The sequence below is a fragment of the Equus przewalskii genome, chromosome 3, assembly GCF_037783145.1.
Source record: "Equus przewalskii isolate Varuska chromosome 3, EquPr2, whole genome shotgun sequence".
Classification (NCBI taxonomy): Eukaryota; Metazoa; Chordata; class Mammalia; order Perissodactyla; family Equidae; genus Equus; species Equus przewalskii.
Window position 1 is genome coordinate 76,499,448 of NC_091833.1, and position 21,047 is coordinate 76,520,494.

General features: G+C 37.6%; 1 protein-coding gene across 15 annotated transcripts in view; it reads right to left on the bottom strand.

Moving 5' to 3' along the window:
- The window catches only part of CRACD (capping protein inhibiting regulator of actin dynamics), a 308,280-nt gene that overhangs the window by 216,944 nt on the left and 70,289 nt on the right, over positions 1-21,047 (bottom strand). For 3 of the 15 annotated variants that reach the window (XM_070614788.1, XM_070614783.1, XM_070614779.1), the window contains exon 2: positions 1,102-1,168. The exons of the other annotated variants lie outside the window; for them this stretch is intronic. The gene's annotated coding sequence lies outside the window, so the exon portion shown is untranslated. The remainder of the gene's footprint in view (positions 1-1,101; positions 1,169-21,047) is intronic. 15 annotated transcript variants of the gene reach the window in all.

Below are 21,047 nucleotides of genomic sequence, written 5' to 3' on the forward strand. Positions count from 1 at the left end.
TAGTTAAGGGTATTAAAGCAAACTCAATCAAAATAAGAGAAGTTGAAATTCATAACATATCTCATAAGTAAAAGTAAATATTTCAAGTGAAAAAGAATTATTTTTAAGGAAATTTTATTCCAAGCCCTAGAGTATCTCTTGAAAGCTTTAGTGACAGGTAAATCAGTGTTAGATGACAGGTAACTACAAGAAAATATTTCCAATCTATTTTAAAATCCTCTGTCTAGCATTTCAAGACCTTCCATTAACTGGCCCAACTTTATCTTCCAGTCTCCCGCTACTCCCTGTGTAAACTTTCTGTCAAGTCAGTCTTTGTTTCTTTAGTGGAAAACACAAAAAATCTGTTTGGTGTTTATCTCTGGTATGTAGGGTTTAAACAACTCTAGTTTTGTTAGTTTTGTTGTTAAATGTTTGGGTTTAGCTCTTCATAACATCCCACTTGGTAGCAGTTACCAGAAGTAATGGCAGAAAACTGAAGAGAAGTTAAAGCTTATCCCTTCTTCGATTATCCGAATTCACAATGATCTCCTCTTTCTCTGACTTCTAGAGCAATTATTCTATGCCATCATAACTTTTTACTTGTTCATATACTGATGAACAGTACTTTTCTGTAATTCATGCATTCATTCACTCATTTATGCTTGGTTGTATGACTTCTTGTTTTTCCAGATGAACTCAGCAGCCACTCACACCAGAAACAGGCATGGAGAAAGCAAACAGTTGGGATTCACCCAGGGTTTAGTGTTTGCTGGGCTTGCATTATGGAAAGGCAAGAAAGTTCAGGATATTGCCAAGAGAGTGGCTGTCAGAATGGACTATGGACTTTTACAGTGGATGGGATAAAAATGTGGATGAGAAAGCTGACAGATAGGGAGAAAGCGGATGTTTCAAAGAACGAGACCCATGAAATGCTAACTAGGCTTTTCAGGATTGTTTTTCATTTATCTTTCATTATCTGTGACTATCAAGACATATTTTCAGAAAATAGGAATGTCTGTGTGCACAAGTAGTTATACAATGTAGAAATATTTATGTCATTCTATTAGGAATAAGAAATACAGAAATTCAATAATAGAGGGAAGTTCCATCAATCTCACTTACTAAGGGAAGATTTTTCTCTTTTTCACTGATGTGTATATGCATGCTTCGGAGACTGAGGCTTTTAAAACTGTAAAACAAACACAAATAGCAAAGGGCAACTATAGTAGTAAGTGCAGGCGACACCGAAAAGAGCATGCTAATAACCAAGCAGTATCTATTAGCCAAGGCACCTTCCCCACACCCTCAGAACCGTTGGTCGTCTCCGCTGTGATCCAGAACAGAGGCCAAGAACAAGGTCACTCTGACGCACAGTGACAGTGCCTAAGACACTCCAGCCCTTCCAGATCTCAGTTAAAATGAAGCTTGAAGAGTGTCTGTGGACAGGAGGGAGAAAGGGCAAGAGAGCTGAGGGATAAAACGCTAAAAGGAGTTAAAATATACATTTCCCCAAAAAAGAGAAGAAAATTGATTCTGTCTTCTGCTGATCATACTTTTATTAAAATACATGGTAAGGCTAAATTACACAGGTTTACAGTAATTCAGAAAAAAATTGCTGAAAGCACAAAAAATTTGTACTATGTGAAGCTGACTTAAAAAATCTGAATACCAACTTGTATTTATGTTGTGATTTTATTTCAAAATCATTATGCAGGTGGGCAAATATTGAATGGGAATAAAAAAGTTTAAACACATGGAGATGGAGGACAGCCAAGTTCTACACGCTTTGCTTTGGCGGCTTGGGTTTACAGATTCAGATGATGGACATGGACCTATTCCACTCATCACCCATGCTGCAGAGCCAGCCCATACACAAAACAGAGGAAGATTGGCACAGATTTCAGCTCAGGGCTCATCTTCCTTAAGCAAAAAAAAAAAAAAAAAAAAAAAGAGGAAGATTGGTGACAGATGTTAGCTCAGGGCAAATCTTCTTCACCAAAAAAAAATATATATATATATATATGTGTGTGTGGAGACGGTTATGGATTTTTTCTTTTTTAAATATATATATATATATATATAGTTAATTTGTGCAAAAAATTTAAAAAGGCAAAAAATTTTTTTTTCTCTTACGTAAGAATTTTCACATTTCACTGTATTCCCAGGGACATAAACCCATCTTCCACCTATATGTCAATCATCTCAGCATCCTGAAGCATTTCCCTTCCTCTTACATAGGAATGTTTCATTTGCAAGCATTCCTTCCGAGGTAGGTTGGAGATTCAGACGCTGTGATATAAAACGAAAACTGAGCAGACAATGCCTCATCATTCCTTTCAGAATCTCTTTCTTTCACTATCTATTCAAAAACAAAGGATCTGCTCTATGCTTTCCAGTTACAAGGTTTAAAGAGGACTGCTTCTCTTGTCTACATCCTTGCCTCTAGGGACATAGTAAAAAGGAAGGTACAAGGCTGTTTCCCAAACAGTCATGAAAAAGACTGAGAGACTGAGAGAGACAGAGAAAGAGAGAGAGAGACAGGCAGAGGACTCTATTTCCAGATTCCAAAAGAAGAGGAAGAGGTAACGCAAGGCTTTTGTTGTTGTTGCTCCTAAGAAAGCTTTACAGTCATGATGGCAATATTATGACACATAATGATTATTAAATATTGAAGCAATTTCACAAGTCAAGTACCATAAGGAAAAGAGGTTTTATCACTTAAAGATACTTGTAGTTGAGTATATGGAAGCACCTTTTGGTGAAAACAAACTTCAAAATGACTTTTCTAGCTTAATTTGGACCCACTGATATATGGACGCCATTATCAACTTCATTAGCACTTTTCTTCATGTCATCAGCAGGCCTTTCATCAGAAGAATTATTATACACACTGGCCTAATTCTGAAACCTACTAAAGTTATATTTATTATCAGAGGGTCTAATAATCAGGGCTTTCTGAAATTTGTTGAGAAAAAGGAAGAAATCCTTAGGAAAGGATGGGAAACAGGAATTATCAAATGTGTTTTCTTTGTTGATTAAAAGAAGGACAAGTTATTTTCAGTTTTCTAGGTTAAAAGGTTTGAGATTAGAAGAGGCATTTCTTCTAGTCTTAAGTAGGGTCAAACCTTTTCAAATCTCACATTTCAGACTCTTCTGATAGAGGATGATAAATGGTCCGTTTACACACAGGGAGTTCAAGTGCAGCCACATGGTACAAGATAGCTAATAGATATAGTATGAATTTAGAATCTGAGAACTGAAGTGTTAGTGATTTCATATCATTCCTTCATCATCCCATCTATCTCCTAAACCAATGATTTAAACCTTTAGATCATAATCTCAGAGAAAGTCCTCAAGGCCAATGTAGGACAACTGGAGTTCACTGTCACCTAAACCTAGATGAGCATATCTAATTCTCTGAAAGGCCTATCCAGAGGAAAGGCTTAGCAAGCTAAGACAGGCTTGACGCAAGAGCTTTCCACTGAAGTTCAGTGGAGAAAGGGGCCTTATCCAATTTGTTTCCCCCACCCTTAAATCGAAGAAACCAGAATATCTGAAATAATAACACTCAAATCCACACTCCTGTTTCAATTTTTTTCATTCTTTAAAATGTTACCTGAATTGTGGCCATGATGAATTAAGAGGGACCAGATTTTCCTTCTCAGCTTAAAATAAGTAAAAAACCGGACAAAATATAGGAGGCAATGTTTTTCAGACTCCAGATGACAGTCAGTGTAGGACAGAGATCCCTGAGAGAAGGGAAATGTAAGAAGTGAGCCCAGTTAACTGACTGCAGAGAACTTGCAGCCTATAGTGCAGGTAGAAGGAGGCCAGGTGCAGGCCAGTGATCTCTCTGAGTTGAGGAAACAGACTTGAGAGTTAAGGAAGCCAAGGCAGCTGGAATTCAGGGACAGGGTAGTAATAAGGAGGGCTACACACAGAGAGATGTCTGGAGATCTGCAAAGGATTACCCTTGTCTTTAGCTGAGTACTGACTGGCACACACATGCGAGGAAACTATCTCAACCATGGATTAGAGGGCACAGTAAGTGGACTTCACGCAGGACCATGAATAGTTCATGTTCCCACCAGCTAGAATGCAAAGATTTTCTAACACATGGGCAAGGAGAACAAAGCTCAGAAGGGTATTACCTGAGTAATGGGAACAACTGAGCACTAGACTAAACGCTGTTCTAGTTAGTGAGTTCACTTAACAAAAGTCAATAAGAAACCTTGAACAGATCAACTGTTTCTCAGAAGATCAAGCTGTTCCCTTGTTAACTGCACCCTCAAATTACAAAGTCCAAAACTATTTCAAAGAATTAAAAAAAAGAATCCAGCACCCAACAACATAAAGCTCACAATGCCCAGCATCCAGTAAAAATTTCCAGACATGAAGATAAGAAAAATATGACCAACAATGAGAATAAAAATCAATCAACAGAAATAGACCCAGAAATGACACAGATGAGAGATGTCTCAGACAAAGGTGTTAAAACAGACAACAGCCTAAGGATTTGTTTATCTCTGAGCCTGAGCATCCATAAAATACACTCCATACGTTCAAGAAGGGAGAGGAAAGTATGCACATGATAAGGAGAAATAGAAGGCATAAAAAAGATCAAATCAAACTTCCAGAGATGAAAAATACACTGGATGGAATTAATAGTAGACAAGAGAGTATACAAGAAAAGATTAGTAAGTGTGATGACACAGCAACAAAAAACTCTCCAAAATGAAATACAGAGAGCAAAATTACTGAAATGAAGGAAATGAACAGACCAACAGTGAACTGTAGGACAACATCAAGTGGCCTAACATAAGTATACTGAGAGTCTCAGAGGGTAAGGAGAGAGGTGAGAAGAGACCAAATTTATACTAAGAAATAATGGCTGAAAATACCCCAATTTCCTGAAAACTATAAATTCAGATCCAGTAAACTAAACAAATCTTCAGAAGGAAGAAATATTTAGAAAACCATACCAAGATACAACAAAAACCAATTATTGAAAACCAGTGGTAAAGAGGAAAACCTTTACAGGGCCAGAGAAAAAAGATACAGTACATACAGAAGAATAAAGATAAGAATGAGAGTAGATTTCAATAGAGGCCAGAAAACAGTAGTATATCTGTAAAGTCTGAAAGGAAAAAAAAAATTATTAACCTAGAATTCTCTATCCAATAAAAACACTTTTCAAAAACAAAGGTGAAATAAAATTCATCACCATGAGTACAGAACTATAAGAAATTTTATAGGAAGATCTTCAGGTAGAAGAAAAGTGACACCGGATGGAAATCTAGGTTGACACAAAAACATGAGGAGCACCAAAAATAGTAAAGATGGGGTACATACAAAATACCTGTTTTCCTTAAAGTGTCTTTAAAAGACAATTAAATGATTAAAGCAAAAATAATAATACATTATAGGGTTTATAACCCCAAATCATGTAGAAGTAAGATGTATGACAACAACATACAAAGGTCAGTAGAGGAAAACGGAAGTATACTATTGTAAGACTTGTATAATATACGTGAGGCAGTAAAATATTACTTGGATATGGAATATGATAAGTTAAAGACATACACTATAAATTCCAGAGCAACCCAAAAAATATAATTAATAAGCCAATAGTGGAGATAATTGGAATTATAAAAAATACTCAAGCCTGCAAAAAACAAAAATACTCAGTCCTGCCAAAAGAAGGCAAGAAAAGAGGAAAAAGAGGACAAAGGACAAATGGGACAAATAAAAATCAAATAAGATGGTAGCTTTAAACCCAACTACATCAATAAATTAGTTCCAAATAAAAAAGGAGAGATTTGTCAGGTTATGTAATAAAGAAAAGTTCATTTCAAATATAAAGACGAAGATAGGCTAAAAGTAAAAGAATGAGAAAAGATATACCATAATAACACTAACCAAAAGAAAGGTGAATGGTTAATATTAGACAAAGTAGAATTCAGAGCAGTAAATGTTACCAGAGATAAAGAGGGTCATTTCATAATGATAAATTTTATGTACCTAAGGACAGAGCTTCAAAATATATGAAGCAAAAACTGATAAAAGTGAAAGGAGAAAGACAAATTGACAATTAGAATCAGAGATTTCAATGCTTCTTTCAACAATTAATAGAACAAACAGACAGAAAATCAGTAAGAATATAGAAGACTTGTACAACACTATCAACAAACTAGCTTAACTGGCATTTGTGGGACACTCAACCCAACAATAGAAGAATACAACATATTCTCTCAAGTGACCACAAAAACAAGGCCAAATAAATTTTAAAGGATTGAAATCATAGAAAGTATGTTCTCTGACCACAGTTAAAGTATTTAGATATCAACAGGAGAAAGATTCCTGGAATATCTCCAACTATCCAAAAACTAAAAAGCATTACTTCTGAATAACCCCTGAGATGAACAAATCAACAGGGAAATTAGAAAATATTTGAGCTGAACAAAGATGAAAACATTACATGTGAAAATTTGGGGGATGCAGCTAAAGCAGTCTGTAGAGAGAAATTTCAGGCATATTCATACATCAAATCTCATCAAATTGCACACTTTAAATATGTGCAGTTTATTGTATGTCAATTTCATCTCAATAAAACTGTTAGAAAGTACCCTGAGCATTCAACGGTTCACTGTTCTTTTAACCCAAAATTTCACATTTCCTCATTCCCAAGCCACTCAACACCAACTTTTTAAAGGCGGATGGGAAGTCTGTCCTCATCATGTTGGCATCCATCCATGAAACACTATTTAAAATAAGACATCTAATTTCCTCTACCAGAAAATGTAGGTGGAGGTGAAGGGTCAGGACACAATAGAGCAGATACTTGATCAACACTAATTAGAGAGTGGAGGGAGGGTGAAAGTAGACATCTGACATTCCCTTGCTCCTTGTTATACAACCTGGGTACCCCCTTACCTGGAATTGCTTTGGGGCTCCCAAAATCAGTGTCTGTCTTTGCCAAATAATGCACTGCTCCAAGAAACCGCTTGAGTTGACACATGGCTTTCAGCAAAAAACATACAACTCAGCTTGTTTTCTATTGACGTACTACATGGTATTCAGAGAAGGAAAACCAGTGTGAATCTGTTCTTTCCATCTGAATCACAGATCCAGCTCAGGTTTTATCCTCTCCAGGCGATCAGCCTTCCCTAACCACTCTAGGACCTGCCGACATCCCTTCTCCTTGACCTCTGATCTCTGTAGAATTCTCAGTTTGCATCATAGAATTTATCATTACAACTGTCCATTTTCTTATCTAGTGTAGGGAGATTTCTTTTATTCTTCTCCTCAGGTATCCAGTTTTGCCTATAATATGGGAAGTTCTGTCCATAGTTCTGCTCTCTTAGGGAAGAAATGAGGAAAAAGCTTTCACTCTTACCATTACTCATATTTCCTCCCCTCAAGAGACATAAACAATCTGATTGGGAAGAAAGTCAGTACTCAGGCATGACCCAGCTTCTGGGTAGCCCCTTCTCTCAGACAGAGCTTCTTGCCCATCAGCAGAGCACATCTTCCTCTGGAAGGCAGTGTGCAGTTTTCCAGCTGCTGCGTCTCCAACAGAGCAGACACATGAAATTGAGGAGAAGGGAGAAATGCTGTAGGCACCATTTGGCCTTGGGTCCAAGCCACATTCCTCAATCCAGCTTACTCAGCAATACAGCTGCCAATATATTTTAATCTCTGCCACCAACAGGAGTGGATGAAGGATATGATTAATACCACCAACATCCAGAATGCTTCTCCTTCCCTTATTTGACTCTCAAAATGTCTACCTTTCTAGGCTGACTTCTTATTCATGGAGTCTTTTGAAATTCCTGAGGTCCTAATTAACTATTTTCTAGTCTTTGCTCCAAAGTACTATTTTTGTATCCTTCCCACAATATTTATTCTACTTATTCTAGTCAACTGTATATATCTTTCGACACAAATTGTAAGTTCTTTAAGAGAAGGGGCTCTGTCATATTTATCTTTGTGTCAATCAATTCAGTTAAATTTTTACATACATCTAACCTGGATCACCTTTGTTATTACTTGTTTAGTGTTAGTTTTTAGGCAGATTATAAATTCAACGAGGCAGGGAGTCGCTTCTTGTTAACTGCTGTCCTCTTCCGCTGGCACAGGGCTTGACACAGAACAAATGCTCTGTAAATATTTGTTGGATTAAATCACATTTTGTCTTACACATTTATATCCATGCCTAATAAATATTTGTTGACTAACTGATTAATTGATAAGAGGAGGGTGAGATGTGGAAGATGAATCTAAAATCAAAGTGCCATTTTATTTAATTCCAGAATAACGAAAGTTAAAACATCAACAACAAATATGTACTTCCTTTGAAGATAATGGTAAAAAGATGAAAACTACTCCTTTACTCACACTATACATTGTCCTGCCGAGTTTTCACACCTGTAAATTACAATGGTCCCCCTTTATCCGCGGGGGTTATGTTCCAAGACCCTGTGGATGCCTGAAACAGCTGACAGCATCGAACGCTACGTATACTATGCTTTTTCCTATACATACATATTTGAAGTGTGACAGCAAAACCGGCACGAATTTCTTTTTCCTTCTTCACAATTTCACAGATAGAATATTCGTTCTTACTATAAATCTTAGCAACCTCAGCATATGATTTTTTTTATTAAGTCGACAACTTTCACCTTTTCTCTTAAAGGAAGAGCTTTACGTCTTCTGTTGGGCATATCTGAACTGGCAGCATCACTACTCTTGTGCTTTGGGGCCAGTATTAAGTAAAATAAGGATTACTTGGATACAAGCACTGCGATACTGTGACGGTCAATCTGAAAAGCGAGATGGCTACTAAGTGACTAACAGGCGAGTAGCATATACCGTGCGGATGCAGTGGACAAATGGATGATTCACGTCCCAGGCAAGACGGAGCAGGACAGCCCGAGATTTCATCACGCTACTCAGAATGGGGTGCAATTTAAAACTTATAAAGTGTTTATTTCTGGAATTTTACATTTAATATTTCAGGAAACCAGAGAACCGAGGGTAGCTGAAATGGTGGAAAGCGAAACGGCAGATAAGGCAGGTGGGCCGGGGGGAGCCCTCTGTACTAATCTATTTAGTGTAGTCAATGCAAAGGGTAGACTCTAATTTGCATCATCACTGATTGCTCTTGTTTCTAAATGATCACTTTCTAATGAAAAATAGGTTTTTCACATTGCAGATATAAGGAAATCTTGGAAACAGAATCCAGCCAATCTAAGAGAGTTTCGAAATAGTGACTCAAGAAAAGAGTGCAAGCTACAAGGGCAATCAGACCTCCAACAGCTTTCTGCTGTCTTGTTTGCAAAATGGGTCAGAGATCCGAGCTCTCTGGTAGGCAAGGATGACAGGGGGATTTGCAGTTGCGAAGTGGTCAGGTGCCCGATCAACCAAGTTGGATTACATGCTAAGCCACTGGAGGGTTTTAAATAAAAGTGACATATCTGAATTATATTTTCAAGAGACCATTCTTTGAATGTGTGGAGAATGCATTATGCAGAGGGGCAAGGACAGAAGCAGAAACACCAGTCGGGGGGGTTTAGAGTAGTCCCGACACGTCACAATGATTGCTTAGACTAGAGGCGCTGGAACTGAGACTGAAGGAAGTGGATGGATCTTTTAAGAACATGACTGGGGTTTAGTTTCTTCAAAAGGAAAGCGTAAGTCTGAACTCAGGCCTAGAGGATGAGTAGGAGTTGGCCAGCAAAGGGGTAGAGAAAGGAGGACAGAGAAAATAGGCAAGTCCTGGAGGGGAGAGAGAGCACAGTACATTCCAAACAGTGCAAGAAGGTCAATTGTTTGGAATCTTACCAGTGAGTGGAGAAGCACGGTGAGAGATGAGACATAAGTGGGGTCAGATGTGGCCACATTAAGAAGTCTGAACTTCATCCTAAAAGCAGTGAGGAAACTGAACGGTTTTAAGCAGAGAAGTGACAATCTTTTCAGGAAAGATGTGCATTGAGCGGTATCTGTCAGATGTAGTAACAAGGAGATAGTGACCTCCCAAAGGCAGCTTCATGGGGTGGAGTGCAAGTCAAGTTGGCAGACAGCCAATTTTGTCTCAAGCAAAGAAACCTAAAACAACTGTGTAATTATTGCACATTATGCACTAACCAACTAGCAGATGAGAAAATAGAATGCAAAGCTTTTTTTTATTCCAAGCTCCCCAGAAGTCGCTAACTCTGATAGATGATAAGACAGATATAGATAGATTAGACAGATAAATAAAATAGAAAGACATAAAGAGATAGGGAAGGGAGAATCCATTGGGTTTTGATCTTAAAAGATTCAGGGTAATTTTTAAATAGTTTGAAACCAAGATTAGAATAAGAATTGGTCGTTAACAATAAGAGATTAACCAGAAGATAACTAAATATATTGACATTTATATTCTTTAAATCTTGCTCTAAATAATTTTCCTACACGAATTATATTATTTTTAGTAATTTGAGATTTAGAGTTTTTTTGTCTAAGTTTATGGTTACAGTGTTTTAGAAAAACATAACTTACATAGGTAAATTATGCTCTCTTCGAACCAGTTACATGCAAACTATCCTCACTTTAACCTAACTCAGTCATCCCTTGAGGTACAGCTCATATAGAAGCTGTCTTCAGGACATCTTTCATAAAATCAAGGTTAGCCGTATGTTTTCTCCTTTGTCCTTCTGTAGCACTGTATGCATAATTCTATCACTGTACTGGTTTTGTGTCTTATTCATCTCTGTATCCCCAGTGCCCAGCACAGTGTCTAAGGCATAGGAAGGTTAATAAATGCTTGTTAAACTGTATAATCAATGAGATGCCTTCCGGTTTGAACCACGTAGCCATGCCTAGGCACCAGCATCCACCTGGTGGCAGCAGCACCACAGTGTAGCACAGAGGAAGTAAACAGTTTATAAAGAATCAGTCTTACGAGCCTAGATGATCTATAAAGTAATAACAAATCTAACTATACTCCAAACTCTCTACTTTCCCTCCACCTCTTCCTCCAACTAAATATCTAAATCCATACAACAAAAAGACACTTCATACAAAATTCTAATGCTTTATCTTTCTTTTCTCAGAATCAATCGGATAATACTTGTAATGAAGATATGAGAAAAAAGTTTAATAAACGGGTAAAACAATTCAGTAGTACTGCCAGATTTTTAAAAACAGATTCCCAAAATAACTGTTTGACAGATCTTCTCAGCTATTAAAAAATAAATATTAGTTCAAGAAATTTTACTTCGGAAATATTTTTTCTTATTGACTCAAATATTATTAGTCAACATAGCCAAGCTTATTATTTATTTATTTATTTTATTGAGGTCATAATAGTTTATAACATCATGAAATTTCAGTTGTACATTATTATTTGTCAGTCACCATACAAATGTGCCCCTCTACCCCTTATGCCCACCCCCCAACCCCCTTCCCCTCTGGTACCCACTAAACTGTTCTCTTTGTCCATGTGTTAGTTTATCTTCCACATATGAGTGAAATCATATGGTATTTGTCTTTCTCTGTCTGGCTTATTCCACCTAACATAATACCCTCAAGGTCCATCCGTGTTGTTGAGAATGAGACGATTTTATCTTTTTTTATGGTTCAGTAGTAGTCCATTGTATATATATATATATACCACATCTTCTTTATCCAATCATCAGTCAGTGGGCACTTAGGTTGCTTCCAAGTCTCGGCTATTGTGAATAATGCTGCAATGAGCATAGGGGTGCATAAGTCTCTTTGAATTGTTGATTTCAAGTTCTTTGGATAAATATCCAGTAGTGGGATAGCTGGATCATAAGGTATTTATATTTTTAATTTTTTGAGAAATCTCCATACTATTTTCCATAGTGGCTGCACCAGTTTGCATTCTCATCAGCAGTGTATGAAGGTTCCCTTTTCTCCACAGCCTCTCCAGTATTTGTTATGTTTTGTCTTGGTGAATATAGCCATTCTAACGGGTGTAAGGTGATATCTTAGCATAGTTTTGATTTGAATTTCCCTGATGATTAGTGATGTTGAACATCTTTTCATGTGCCTATTGGGCATCTGTATATCTTCTTTGGAAAAATGTCTGTTCATATCCTCTGCCCATTTTTTGATTGGGTTGTTATTTGGTGGTTAAGTTGTCTGAGTTCTTCATATATTTTGGAAATCAACCCCTTCTTGGATATATGATTTGCAAATATCTTCTCTCAGTTGGTGAGTTGTCTTTTCGTTTTGTTCCTGATTTCCTTTGCCTTGCAGAAGCTCTTTAGTCTGATGCAATCCCACTTGTTTATTTTTTCTTTTGTTTCCCTTGCCTGAGTAGACATAGTATTTGAAAAGATCCTTCTAAGACTGATGTTAAAGAGTGTACTGCCTATATTTTCTTCTAGGAGTTTTATGATTTTAGGTCTTACCTTCAAGTCTTTGATCCATTTTGAGTTAATTTTTGTGTATGGTGAAAGATAATGATCTACTTTCATTCTTTTGCATGTTACTGTCCAGTTTTCCCAACATCATTTATTGAAGAGAATTTCCTTTCTCCATTGTATGTTCTTGACACCTTTGTCAAAGATTAGCTGTCCATAGATGTGTGGTTTTATTTCTGGGCTTCCAATTCTGTTCTATTGATATGTGTGCCTGTTTTTGTAGCAGTACCATGCTGTTTAGATTACTATAGTTTTTTTTTTTTAAAGATTTTATTTTTTTTCCTTTTTCTCCCCAAAGCCCCCAGTACAGAGTTGTATATTCTTTGTTGTGGGTCCTTCTAGTTGCGGCATGCGGGACGCTGCCTCAGCGTGGCTTGATGAGCAGTGCCATGTCCGCGCCCAGGATTCGAACCAATGAAATACCGGGCCGCCTGCAGCGGAGCGCGCAAACTTAACCACTCGGCCACGGGGCCAGCCCCATAGATTACTATAGTTTTGTGGTATATTTTGAAGTCAGAGATTGTGACGCCTCCAGCTTTGTTCTTTTTTCTCATGATTGCTTTAGCTATTCGGGGTCTTTTATTACCCACTATGAACTTTAGGATTCTTTGTTCTATTTCCTTGAAGAATGTCATTGGGATTCTGATTCAGATCACATTTCTTCTGTATATTGCTTTCAGTAGTATGGATATTTTTAACTATATTTATTTTTCAAATCCATGCGCATGGAATATCTTTCCATTTCTTTATGTCATCATCAATTTCTTTCAATAATGTCTTACAGTTTTCATTGTATAGGTCTTTCACCTCCTTGGTTAAATTTATTCCTAGAGATTTTATCCTTTTTGTTGCAAGTGTAAAGGGGATCGTATTCTTGAGTTCTCTTTCTGTTAGTTCATTGTTAGAGAATAGAAATGCAACTGATTTTCGTAAGTTGACTTTACACCTTGCCACTTTTGCACCCTGCAACTTTTGTACCCTGGAACAACTCTGTAGTTGTTGATTATTTCTAATAGTTTTCTGATGGGTTCTTTAGGGTTTTCTATATTTAAAGCCTGTTGTCTGCAAACAGCAAGAGTTTCACTTCTTCACTGCCTATTTGGATTTCTTTTATTTCTTTTTCTTACCTGATGGCTCTGGCCAAAAACTCCAGTACTATGTTAAATAAAAGTGGCAAGAGTGGGCACCCTTATCTTGTTCCTGTTCTCAGAGGGATGGCCTTCAGTTTTTCACCACTGAGTAAGATGTTGGCTGTGGGTTTGTCACACATGGCCTTTATTATGTTGAGGTACTTTCCTTCTATACCCATTTTATTCAAAGTTTTGATCATAAATGGATGTTGGATCTTGTCAAATGCTTTCTCTGCATCTATTGAGATAAGATCATGTGATTTTTATTCCTCATTTTCTTAATGTGGTGTATCACATTGACCGATTTGCAGATGTTGAACTATCCCTGCATCACTAGCATAAATCCCACTTGATTACGGTGTATGATCCTTTCAACGAGTTGCTGTATTAGGGTTGCTAATATTTTTTGAGGATTTTGCCATCTATGTTCATCAGCAATATTGGCCTGTAATTTTCCTTCTTTGTGTTGTCCTTGTCTGGCTTTGGGATCTGGGTGATGTTGGCCTCATAAAATGTGTTAGGAAGTGTTCTGTCTTGTTCAACTTTTTGGAATAGTTTGAGAAGGATATGTTTTAACTCTTCATTGAATAATTGATAGAATTCTCCAGAGAAGCCATCTGGTCCTGGACTTTTGTTTTTTGGGAGGTTTTTGATTACTGTTTCAATCTCTTTACTTGTGATTGGTCTATTCAGATTCTCTATTTCTTCTTGATTCAGCTTTGGGAAGTTGTATGAGTCAAGAATTTATCCATTTCTTCTAGATTGTCCAATTCGTTGACATAGATTTTCACAGTATTCTCTTACTATCCTTTGTATTTCTGTGGTACCTGTTGTAATTTCTCCTCTTTCATTTCCCATTTTATTTATTTGAGCCTTCTCTCTTTTTTTCTTAGTGAGCCTAGTGAAGGGTTTGTCAATTTTGTTTATCTTCTCAAAGAACCAGCTCTTGGTTTCATGGATTCTTTCTACTGATTTTTGTTTCAATTTCATTTATTTCTTCTCTAATTTTTATTATTTTCCTCCTTCTGCTGATATTGGGTTTTGTTTGTTATTATTTTTCTAATTCTGTTAGGTGTAGTTTAAGATTGCTTATTTGAGATTTTTCTTGTTTAAGGTGGGCCTGTATTGCTATGAATTTCCCTCTTAGGATCGCTTTTGCTGCATCCCATATGAGCTGGTATGATGTATTTTCATTTTCATTTGTCTCCAAATATTTTCAGATTTCTCCTTTGATTTCTTCAGTGATCCATTGGTCATCCAGTAGCATGTTGTTTAGTTTCCACACATTTGTCACTTCCCCAGCTCTCTTCTTGTAGTTGATTTTTATTTTCATAGCATTATGGTCAGAAAAGATGCTTTATATGATTTAAATCTTCTTAAATTCATTGAGGTTTGCCTTGTTTCCCAACATATGGTCTATCCTTGAGAATGTTCCATGTGCACTTGAAAAGAATGTGTATTCTGCTGTATTTGGATGGAGTGTTCTATATATCTCTATTAAGTCCAACTGGTCTAGTTTTTCATTTAAATCCACTATTTCCTTGTTGACTCTCTCTCTGGATGATCTATCCATTGATCTAAGTGGGGTGTTAGGTCCCCAACTATTAATGTGTTGTATCTCCTTTTATGTGTGTTAATAGTTGCTTTATGTACTTTAGTGCTCCTGTGTTGGGTGCATTTATATTAATAAGTATTATGTCTTCTTGGTGGAGTGTCCCTTTGATCATTATATACTGCCCCTTTGTCTCTCATTGCCTATTTTATCTTGAAGTCTCCTTTGTCTGATAGAAGTATGGCAACACCTGCTTTCTTTTGTTTGCCATTACCTTGGAGTATCATCTTCCATCCCTTCACTCTGAGCCTGTGTTTGTCTTTAGAGCTGAGATGTGTTTCTTGGAGGGAGCATATTGTTGTGCGTTGTTTTTTAATCCATCCCACCACTCTGTGCCTTTTCATTGGAGAATTCAATCCATTTACATTTAGAGTGATTGATGTATGAGGGCTTAATGCTGCCATTTTATCACTCATTTTCTGGTTGTTCTGTATTTCCCTTATTTCTCATCCCATGTCTTTCAGACTGCCAGTTCAGTTTGGTAGTTCTTTATGATGGTTTTCTGAGTTTTCTCTTCATTTATCATTTGTGTCTCTGTTCTGATTATTTTTTTAGTGGTTACTGTGAGATTTGTATTAAAAAATCTTGTAGATGAGATAGTTCATTTTCTGATAGCCTCTTATTTCCTTATACTAAGCTGATTCCATCCCTTACCTCTTCCCCTTCTATGTTATTGTTGTCACAAGTTATTCCATCTTGTGTTGTGAGTTTGTGGTTACAAATGACAAGATTATATTTATTTTTGATGTTTTCCTTCCCTTTATCTTTAATGTTAATGTTTGCTAACCTGTTCTGATAGAGAGCTACAATTTTCTGATTTTGTCTGCCTGTTTATCTCCTTGCTCAAGGCTTTGTTAACCCTTACTTCTTTTTTTCAGATATGAAGGCCTTCATGACCATTTCTTGTAGGAGGACGTCTTGTGGCAATGAACTCCCTTAGCTTTTTTTTTCCTTTTTCTCCGAAAGCCCCCTGGTACATAGTTGTGTATTTTTAGTTGTGGGTCCTTCTAGTAGTGGCATGTGGTTGATGAGTGGTGTGACATCCGTGCCCGGGATTCGAACCAGTGAAACCCTGGGCTGCTGCAGTGGAGTGCATGAACTTAACCACTCGGCCATGGGGCCGGCCCCTCCCTTAGCTTTTGTTTATCTGGGAAAGTCTATTCCTCCATCATATCTTAAGGATATTTTTGCTGGATAGAGTATTCTTGGCTGAAAGTTTTTGTCTTTCAGAATTTTGAATATATCATTCCACTTGCTCCTAGCCTGTAAGGTTTCTGCTGAGAAATCTGCTGAAAACCTGATAAGGGTTCCTTTGTAAGTTATTTTCGTCTGCCTTGTTGCCCTTAGTATTTTTTCTTTGTCATTGACTTTTGCCAGTTTTACTACTATATGCCTTGGAGAAGGTCTTTTTACATTGATATATTTTGGAGTTCCATTAGCTTCTTTTACTTGTATTTCCAGCTCCTCCCCCAGATTTGAGAAGTTCTCAGCTATTATTTCTTTGAACAAGCTTTCTGCTCCATTCTCCTTCTCTTCTCCCTCTGGAATATCTATAACCCTTATGTTGCATTTCCTGAGTCAGATATTTTTCTCAGAGAATTTCTTCATTTCTTTTTAGTCTTAGTTCTCTCTCCTCCTCCACTTAAGCATTTCTATATTTCTGTCCTCTGGACTGTTCATTCTGTCCTCCATAACATCAGCTCTATTATTCAGAGACTCTAGATTTTTATTTATCTCATCCATTGTGTTTTTCATCTCAAACATTTGATCGGTTTTTCTTAATAGTTTCAATCTTTTTTGTGAAGAATTTCCTCTGTTCATTAATTTTGTTTCTGATTTCACTGAACTGCCTATCTGTATTTTCTTGTAATTCGCTGAGGTTTTTTTATGATAGCTATTTTGAATTCTCTGTCACTTACATTATAAATTTCTGTGCCTTCAGGATTGATTTCTGGGTGCTTGTCATTTTGCTTCTGGTCTGGAGTATTAATACACCTTTTCATACTGTTTGATGGGGTGGATTTGTGGGTTCACACAGTGGTAGTATCTGGTCACAGATTCCACCTGCCGCCAGTGGAGGGATCTAGGAGCTGTGTATTGTGAACCCAATGAGATCCCTGGCACCTGTGCTGGTCCTTAGAATCTATGCTGACAGGGCCCCTTCTGTGGTTTCCAGTTCACTCACTTGTAGCCGCTGCTTTTCTAACGTATGCACAGGCACTCTCCCTGACCTGCTGAGCTGGAGCACCGGGTGGGGGAAGGGGTGCTTTCTTTCACCTGTGCAATCCCAGGGGTGTTCTCGTTCTGCCTTTGCTATCTGCTCTCCTGGGGTGCTGGCTTGATGAAGACATTTCCACAACAGCTTAGGCACCTCTCTGTGGGGCTTTCCCACCAGCTGTGAGGGAATTTGGAGAGGGAAGGTATTCTTGTGGAGGGCTGCCCTTCTCCCTCTTCTCTGAGCCACACACAGTCCCATGCCCTGGGTCACTGCCAGGAAGGGAGAGAAGATCCTCTTACTTCCTTCCACTTCCTCCCAGGGGGTCCAGCACCTCACCTTCTGACGTATGGCTATGTGGGTTTCTCAGAGGTCTTTTGTGTTGTGTTAATGTCCTCTGTTGGTTTATGAATGTCCTTTTCATTGTATCTTATTGGGGAGAGACTAAGGGAAGAGCTCACTCTGCCATGATGCTGACATCATTTCACCTTGTTATTTATTTTAAAGTATTTTTAGCTCTTGTCCAGTTATCACTTTTGGCCTTTGATTTTTTTTTTTCATATAGAAGAGAACATTTTATGTGGGAGGTTCAGAAACTTAAGGAATACTTTTACTTATATCTTATTTGAACTATTATTTTTATCCATCTGTTTCAGAAAAATAAAAATTGAAACACCTTCCTAACTGCCTTTCCAGTTTGGTTGCATCTCAAAATGGCATAAAAATGATCCAATCACCCATGTCAAGAAGCATTTACAGCGATGATGTGAAAGATCTCCCCAGGAAACAAATTAATTACAAGACCAATCACCAGACTAAAGAATTCCAGAATTGGCAGTGACTAAGGATTCTTTTACACACAAGGAGAGAGGAACAGGAACTCTGTTTCATCCTGATAAAGGCTCTGTGATCACTGTTCTCAGAGGTTGGTAGGTCATGCTTTTCAGACTACTTTGTATTCTAAGAAAAGCAGTAAATTAAACTCATCTACTATTTTATAGACTCTCAGTCTAGCCAGTTTGAGTTAAAATCATTCCCTGGTTCACCTATGTTTTAAGCAGCCTATATTTTTCTAGCATCACTTAACTTCCAGTCCCCTCTACACCATCACTGCCTCCTCCACAGACACACACACAAACCAAGAAATACTGGTAAAATGGGACACAGTGACAACTCCCATCTTATTTTGCTCAGATTCTAGTGCCTGCCTGTACTTTAATCAATCTCTTCCACTATAAGAAAACACTAGAGAGAAACAGTAACATTTCCCTCTTTCACCAACTGTGATACCAAGGACAATATAATAGAAGTCTCCCTTTGTGCAAACAAAGCCTACAGACAGCTTCGATATGTGCTGCCTCAGAGCTGGCTCTGGCTCTCTGGAGCAAGGCTGAGATTTAACGAGGCTTTCCAGATTGAAGGTCACAATGGTGCTGAATAACATGGTTTCTGCAGAGAACCATACATTATCCTAAAGAACTGCATATGGTTCGTAGACAACTGAGACAGGCTAATAGATGACACCCGATGATGGATGATGGTATTTCACAAAGCCAGCCACACACACCCAGATATCTATCTTATGAAACCCTAAGGTAACAGGTCTCTACAACAGGGAAAGCTCTCATTCACAGGTAGAAAAGTTCCATCGTCCATTCATTTCTTGAAACATCCTGTGTGGCCTCTGCCTGCAAAACTATCAGCCACTTTTCATGTTAAATATTAGAGTGGAGGAAGCAAGAAAAAGGAATTCTAGAAAAAACATTTTCTATAACAAAGAATTCTGTTCTTTTTAAACAGGAAAACTCAGGTGCCCTGCTTCTATGGACTCTTGTTCTTAAAATAATAATCTACTCCTCCTCTCTTCTCTCTACAAGGCCATTCCTTTTATTTGAAGGTCTTTTTCTCACTGCATTCCATAACTTATTGTGAGATATAAGTGGGGGTAAACCACTTCTTTTTCATGAGAATAAAAAACATATAAACATAAAAACCCTAGGCTCAGTTTATCTCTGCTAGTGTGTAACCTTAAGGAAGTCACTAATCCCAAGCTTCCTTATACATAAAATGGCAGGGTTGGAACATACCCTAGGATCATATGGGGGGTTTCATAGAGTTGACTGGGCTTTAGAAGTCCAAGAACCCAATAAAATTGTATGCAATTTTTTTTTTTTGTTTATGAGCATTTTTCCAGGGTTAGAATCCACTGGATTTCAAATTGGATTTCACTGGATTTTCAAAATGGGCTGAGACTCAAAATTGGTAAAGAACCACTGGTTAAAACAATTTCTAAGTAAAAAATTGTAAACTGAAGGGTCTACAACTCTACGACTCTCCAATAACAAGAGAGGAGGTAAAATTTTAAGTCAACTGGAAGATAAAAGAGCCTACAAATTTTCATCCTTAGAGAATGGAAAAACTAGCATACTCTTCGTTCAACCACCGACAATCCTAAGGGATCTGTGAGAGATTAAGGGACTGTCTCAGCAGGGCTGAAAGGTCTCCTCCACCCCCAGCCAAAGACTTAGGAACATGGCACAAAGGGCATGGAAAGAAGCAATGAGTACACCTAGCACCCAGATCTTGGTTTTTAAATACCATTCCTCACTACAGAGGTGAGAATCCTTGAAGTATTGGCTGAGGTCTAGTCTGGGGCAGGGAAAGCATGAGGTGACCCTGGTATATCTTGTTGGGCTAGAAACGAGGAAGTGCTCAAAGACTAATGGATCACGTTAAAGGTTGAAAGGAACTGGTTGGAAGGGGATCTCCCTGGCCAAATTTGGGCAATATGAGCATCAAGAAGAATTATGACAATAAAAGATTACAAACATAAAAATTTAAAATCCATGAGTACAAAATGATGACAGAAAGAGAGGGAGTGTAACCAGAGAGCAAATAAAAGAGAAAAATAAGGAAAGTTTTTCTTTACAGAAGAATGCCAACTAATAAATGTAGAAGAAAAAATAAAATCAGAAAAATCTTCATTTTGCAACCCCCATGTAACAACTGATTTAGTCAAGCATCGTCAATGGACATAAAAGTCACTGGCAAGTAAGATATTTACATGGCCTTGAAATGTCACCCAACATATTCCTTACTACCAAAGTTTCCATTCCTAGAACCTAGATTTTAAGAATGAACATAGCTTTGGATGTTCTAACTAAATGATATCCTGAGTAATGAAGATTAATTTTATCAAATATCTGTGAACTTATCAGTTTTCAAAGAATTAGAACATATCACTTAATATACATTCAGCATCATTTGATATTATTTGAGGATTCAGAAGGCACTCCTGTACCTGACTATGCCTCTTTATTATCACTATGAACATAAAAGATAAAAGGATCATTGCACAGAGACAGGTCCCCAACAGCACACTGGTATTGTCAAGCTGGCTGTTGTCCGTCTCAGCTTCCCAGTGGCCAGTGGTTCCACTGAGGGACATCACAGTCCACAATTGCTCTACTATCCTCGCCTTCACTTTAGGGAAACGAAAAACAGCTCTTTCTCACCCAAAGGTAGGGTGGCACAACATAGAAAATTCTATAGAACACATGATTATGCTTCTTCAACAAATGGTAAGAGAGACAAAAGGGAAGGGACGGAATGTTTAAGGATTAAAAGAGACTTAAGAAACCTATCAACCAAAGGCAATGTAAGAATCTTATTTGGAT